A 7,210-nucleotide genomic window follows, 5' to 3' on the forward strand; every position below is an offset into this window, starting at 1 on the left:
ATTCAGGGCTGGGGTGTCGCAGAACACACCTGCAAATGTCCCTATTTCATGTGTAGCAGCTTGGTTGATTTGCTTGCACTGCCTACCAAGAGCAAATTAAAATTATTTATCCCCATTTAGCATTTGATCCTGCTAGACCACAATTGAATGACACCAATATCTTAACTCAAAGAACCTAATCTGGCTTATATATTAACACCTTTGCTTACTGCCATAGCTGCACTCCATCAGACGTGTTGTAATATTTAAGGGGTGCTTGTCCACCAGCACTCCAATGTCGCGAACAGCGCTAAGTAGATGTCATGATGCAGATAGTAAAGGGCTGAGAGAAAACTTGCACTCACTTTGAGGGAAACAATACTGGAACAACTTGAGAGACATGGGCACTTAGCAGGCAGCAGACCTCTTCTCAGCTTGAGCAGGGCAACAGCAACTGGCCTTAAAAAAAGAAAATGATGAATTAGTAATGGTATGTAACTTTGACCCTACTAAGTATAAACGCAGTTATCTGGTTTTCATGCATATCTACCCTCCGCTTAAGCAATTCAACTTAAGTATTTATAAAATAGAGTCTACAATAATTGCACTTGCTTCACTGGTATGACCATTTTATTTTTTTTTATTTTTTTGCCATTGATACAACATTTGCAGCTAGCTTACGGACACGAATGCCTTGACTGCCCAGGCATAATTCGAAGCAAAACCCAAGAAAGACACAGTAGAGCTAACAATATTTTTGTCACTGCATTAAAAAGCGCATGCAAGCAGAAAAGTAACCATCACAAGTAGTGAACCACTACTATTAGCTCGAACGTTCAGATGATCGGAAACAGCATGCTCTTATGTGAGCAACTAAATGCACTTTTATTCTACGTCTTTAACGCAAGTGAGCCAGAGGTTATAATAGTCACACGGAAAATTTCGATCGTGAGCGAGCCGACCGCGCTACCATAGAGATAGACCTCAATTTATATGTGATACTTTTTCCCTATTCACGCACCCTTTTTCCCATAAGAAACCATTTACTGGCCTTTTTGAAACAATATTTATGATCCGCGACGCCGGCTTACTACACATCATTTTAACACCTACGCTACAGCAAAGCGAACAAAAACAAATTATAACGGGCTTACCGCGTGAACAAGTTACGAGCGCACGTGGACTGTTGAACATCCGTTAAGGGCAGGCTATCACGTATCTAAGTACATACGTGCACCTGATGTGCACACAGGACAATTTCTTCGATGCCGTTGCGTGCAGAGTTTGGTAGACCAAGAGAAACACATTCAGCGCAAATATCCCCGCGATATGACGGCACATTACGAGCACACGAGCGGACATCACACAGCGACGAATTCGGAACTTTGCCAATTCGAGCATGCCGAGAGTCAAGCTAGCGTAACCATCCATCACTTCTATTCTTCGCTCCCGATGCGTTATTCTCTGTTCCTTGGGGCCTGGCTCTACTCTTGAGTACAAATAAAGACATATTTACGGTAAACTAACAATCTGTACAACATAAAACCACAGAAAGCCGGCCAGCCGGCTGGCTACAATATTGCAGCTTCGTCAACCACTTGTTATCAAGATCGGAAGCACAGCACATGGTGCCACCTTGTGCCGTGCTCTGTGAACATAGAGAACGAATCATAATTGGTTTCGTTTTCCAGTTTTTGCGTTTATGCTATATTTGTTGGAACAGTAAAATTATTGCTCGAAAAATAATTTAACTGTGAAAGAGGATGACGCTTTCTCTCCGACAAGGTAGTGCATTTTGTACGAAAAGATGGATAAAGCAAGGAGAGAAAAGGCAGGCAGGTCAACCAGACGAGCGTCAGGTTTCCTACTGGGGATGACAAACCCCAGTGTTGCAATACAGTGCACGGCAATGCGTGTAATATAGTGATGATTTGGGCTGGTTGGTGCATGTAATGAACGGGTAAATAATGAGTTGTGTCATAGGTTTTTCTCAATGTTATAATAAAGCTAATGGAATAAAGAAATATAGGAGGAATCGCTACGCCAACATCGCACTAGGTGTTTTTTTTCCTTCTTCTTCTATTTAGTACCCACAGTACTAGGTTCCTCATCTTCGGTCACCATCGCGTAGTCGGCACACAGTGCATATTGGTGCATGTTCGCGAACTTTATTGTGCCATACAAGAACGTGCGTGCTCGCCGGCCTTGTTTGAAGATGAAACGCGCCAAATGCTTGCGATTACACCTTACACTGTAAAAAATTTCCGTAATTTTACAGCGAGAACCTACGTAAAATTTATAAATTTACGTAGACCATTCTGTTTTACTGAAAAACGGCGAGATTCTACGTAAAAAAGACGGACGTGAGCTCCGTTTTTGAAATACGGAGAGCCGTCCGTAATTTCATGTGGAGGGCAACTGAACATGTTACGAGTGAAAAATGAACACGCAAAGAATATAACGAAAATCCACTTCCTACTCTCACTGCCAGTTGCATATATCACCGTAGATAACGCTGTTTGAACATTATTCGCGTGCGAGTATAGTAAACACACAAAAAGAAGCAGGATAGGTTTCAGCGGTGGCGCTGCTTACCACCCCTTCATCGCGCCTACACGCTGGGTTGCATTTCTCCGGCACAAACAATAACCGCTCGAGCGATCGATAATGGCGGACCGTGGAGGTGGTATTCCTGTCACATTGTTGATCTCACTCTGAATAAGAAGGAATCGGCGCTGGATTATTGCACACGTAAGTGACCTAAGTGTCCTTTTTTCGTTGTTGGCGCAAGTCGCGTGTGCGAAATGCTCCGAGATGGCCGGTGACGGGCTCAATTGTGTTGTGTGAGCACGCTCTTTAACGAGATTCCTTGGCCATGAGGATTGACAAAGCGACATTGCGAGTTTGTGATAAAGGGGTGTTACATTTGTTGTGTTAAATGCATACTCACTACAACTGAGACGCGTAGGCAATATTAGCGGTGATGACGCATCTAGCGGCCCCTTTGTCGTCTGTTTGTGGCCGCTGGTTTACTGACGTTAGCATTCCATTAGTACTGTGTTGTGCTGTGTGCTCGGCGTTCCAAAATTACGTGAAGGTGTTTTACCCCTTAGTAATCTCTCTCTCCCGACGCGGTGCAACCCTATGTTATCAATATTCGGTGAGGTATTGGATCACAGGGAAATTTTTAGCCATTATTATAAGCTTCGGACGCAGTGCCCTGCTGGGCGTGCATAATCGCAGTGTTCACACCCGGGATTGGAAGATTGCTCATGTATGAAAACCTCATAGAGAATTTTCGATGTGCATGCACCTTCATTACAATGAAATGACGGTGGAGCGTGCTTACTGCCGTACCCATGTGCCATCTGCAGTGTTAGGTAACATGGGTGTCACACGGTGCCCTTTCGTTTGTAGCAGAGCCCGAGCAATCGTGAACGATCGCAATTGAAAGTCGTGCGCGTGATACCCGTTAAGGGTCATTGCAAAAGAAACCGATTATTTTCTACCTGGCAATCTGTATTTGGGTTTTCTTGTTCTGGGGGGGGGGGGGGGGGTGCAGCTACCAGGCTGACGATTACCGTTCTGACGCAGTACGTGAGCATATCACGTATTCTGGGAGGGAGGATTGCCGCTTAAGTTCTGCCCATATGCGGCCGTAATTGCAACACAAATGCATGCGAGACGTTCTTTTTAAGGTAACCTTGACATAGAATAGCGTTGGCACAACGTGCATTATGGACATTGCAAAGTTATATATATTCCTAACAAGTGTAAAAAGAAACCAAATTATATGTCAACACTGATGTTGAAGGGAGGTTCAGACTTACTGTCTCGAGTTGCATAGACTAATTTTCAGCTAACACGCATCACTGCAATAATTTTAAGATGCCTGCATGAGTTGTAAGTTATGCAGGGCAAAATATTCTGTCAGCTCATTTTTCGAATAGAAGGTGCTTCATAAAGTTTTTTTTTGCAAATAAGGTAAACGAGGCGATTAGCACTTTATAAAATACTGTGAGCTATCTCACAGCAATAACACTAACTCAGTGACGAGCTCATATGCAATAGTGTAATTGTATAGAAAAATATTTGTGCTTCGCTTTGGATGATCGGTCAGAAAGTAACTGATATCAGTATTTCATTTGCAGCTGTTGCACCAGTAAAGGATGTCTGTGTGCCGCCTTGCATTCAGTTTATCAGCCATGGGGGCCTGCTTGCAACACCAGCGGCAAAGCAGTCTTGCGTTGTGCTATTTGTTCTAGTAAGCTGTGCCATTCTTTCGTATATCAGTCTTGCATATGCAGTCTTAATGGACATTGACTGCAAATGTTGGAAGAATGACAATGCCTATACAAGTATAATAATTGTTGCAGATGTATCCAAATGTAAATTATGTTTTGCTTTTTGTGGGGCAACCAATTGGTTCAGCATGACGACGTTGACTTGAAAGTGGTATTGTTTCATACATGTCTAGGTTGCACATGAGTGACGTTCAAAAACACTAATAGCACCAGAATTTGGGATTTTACGCAACAGATAAAACATGCACCAATAAAATAATTCTTTGTCCAGTTTGCCTCTATGAGTATGCAAAAACACCTGCATACTGACCTCTAACACTGTCATGCATGGGCTCCATGGTAACTAAGCGTAACCACAGTTAAGCTCACTGTTAGCCACTGTTCAGCTTACAGCTTATAGGTGAAGATGTCTCGATGGATTTGTGTGTGACATTGGAAGGTATCATAACAAGGTAAAATATAGCCAGAGCACGCAGCTGTGTCACGTGGTCAGGTGACCAAAATATATGAATATTTTGAAGGGAATGACTGACTACTGCCAGAACTAAGTGAAGGCAACGGGCACAGCAACATATTCCCTTTATCCTGTCTATGGCACCATTCAGTTCCTTCTTAAACATGCACCAACCAGCCCAGTTCAGAACGCTCTCGCAGTTCATCTGTATACCTCAATTTGTCTAGAAGATTAAGTGATTACACACTAGCATATGTAGGAGCTATTCTGCAAGTTTTGTATGTTTTGAACATGTGCCATGAGGATTCTTCATTGCTCAAAAGTTGATATTGTTACGTGTGGAAGGACACAGACGAAAGAGGCTGTTTACAGGCTATTTACACTGAAGCCAGACAGCCAGGCCCACAATCGCTCGCACCAAGAGCACAGACACACTTAATCGTCTTTCGCGCGGCGTCTCGTCTCTTCAACATCTTTCGATGCTATCGTAATACTACCCCCCCGGCGGCAAAAGCGCCGTCACGGTGCTGTTAAATATCCAAGGTGCTTGGAGAGGTGTAGGGTTTGAGCCGGGCGACGTGGACAATATCACTGGTTGTCACAGCGGAGGACGTAGTGGGCGTGGCTAGAACGATTTCGTAGGTGACATCGGTCACTTGGCGGAGCACGCGATATGGGCCTGTGTAACAGGAGAGCAGTTTTTGACAAAGGCCAACTTTACGCGATGGTGACCAAAGCAACACGAGGATGCCGGGCGCAAAATAGACATCACGGTGATGGAGGTCGTAGCGTTGCTTCTGTTTGTCTTGAGACACTTGCAGACGATCACGCGCAAGTTGGCGAGCATGGTCAGCACGGGCGATTGCATCACGGGCATAATCGCTAGTTGAAGCTGTAGGGGGACGGAAGCACAGTGTCTAGTGGTAGCGTCGGTTCTCGGCCATACAAGAGGTAAAACGGGGGAAAGCCAGCAGTTTCGAGACGGGAAGAGTTGTATGCAAAGGTAATGTAAGGTAGAGCCAGGTCCCAGTCACGGTGGTCGGCGGAAACGTACTTCGATAGCATGTCCGTAAGCGTGCGGTTCAAACGCTCAGTGAGGCCGTTCGTTTGTAGGTGGTAGGAGGTGGTAATTTTGTGCTGTATTGAACAGGCACGCATGATGTCGTCAATGACTTTGGACAAGAACGTACGGCCACGGTCGGTGAGCATTTGACGTGGAGCACCATGCATCAAAATGATATCGTGTAAGAGGAAGTCCGCGACGTCAGTAGCGCAACTGGTCGGAAGAGCGCGTGTTACGGCGTAGCGGGTCGCGTAGTCCGCAGCGACGGCAATCCACTTGTTTCCTGATGTAGATTCCGGAAAGGGGCCGAGAAGGTCTAAGCCAACACGATGAAAGGGCTCGGCAGGGATGTCGAGCGGCTGCAGGTAACCAGCGGGGAGCTGGGAAGGTTTCTTGCGTCGTTGGCAAAGTTCACAAGCGGCGACGTAACGCCGTACGGAACGGGCAAGGCCCGGCCAGAAAAAACGGCGACGTACTCGGTCATAGGTTCGAGAGACGCCGAGGTGTCCTGCCGTTGGGGCGTCGTGAAGCTCTTCTAGAACGGTTGAGCGGAGGTGTTTAGGGGCTACAAGTAGGAACTGGGAGCCGTCCGGATGAAGGTTACGACGGTATAGAGTACCGTCGCGGAGTACGAAGAGGCATAGAGTAGTATCGGCCGGAGAGTGTTCCAAACGGTCGATGAGTGCTCTGGTGTAGGCATCACGACGTTGCTCGTCGGCGAAATGAAGGAGCTGGGATACTGAGAAAACGGAAGCAGCACTGTCAGTATTGGAGGAGTCAGAGTCGTCAACAGGGTAACGCGACAAGCTGTCAGCGTCTTGGTGCAGGCGGCCAGACTTGTACACCACGGAATATGAAAATTCCTGTAGCTTCAAAGCCCATCGACCAAGCCGGCCTGTAGGATCTTTTAGCGATGAGAGCCAGCAGAGAGCATGATGGTCAGTGACGACAGAGAAAGGGCGACCGTAAAGGTAAGGGCGGAACTTCGCAACTGCCGAGACAACAGCACGGCATTCTCTTTCCGTAATGGAATAGTTGCGCTCCGATGGTGATAGGAGGCGGCTTGCGTAAGCAATACCGCGATCCTGGCCACGTTGACGCTGGGCTAAGACGGCACCTACACCATGACCGCTGGCATCTGTACGCAATTCTGTAGGGGCATCAGGGTCGAAGTGGGCGAGAATGGGCAGTGAGGTGAGAAGAGTGACGAGACGAGAGAAGGCGGTGGCTTCTGAAGTACCCCACGAAAATTGTACGCCTTTCTTCAGAAGATTAGTGAGGGGTCTAGCAATTGCCGCGAAATCCTGAACAAAACGACGGAAGTACGAGCATAGCCCAACAAAACTGCGAACGTCTGCAGCTGTCTTCGGAACCGGAAAGTCTCGGACGGCGCGAGTTTTGTCGGGATCA

Source organism: Dermacentor silvarum, chromosome 5 (genome assembly GCF_013339745.2).
Source record: "Dermacentor silvarum isolate Dsil-2018 chromosome 5, BIME_Dsil_1.4, whole genome shotgun sequence".
In the NCBI taxonomy this organism is placed as follows: domain Eukaryota; kingdom Metazoa; phylum Arthropoda; class Arachnida; order Ixodida; family Ixodidae; genus Dermacentor; species Dermacentor silvarum.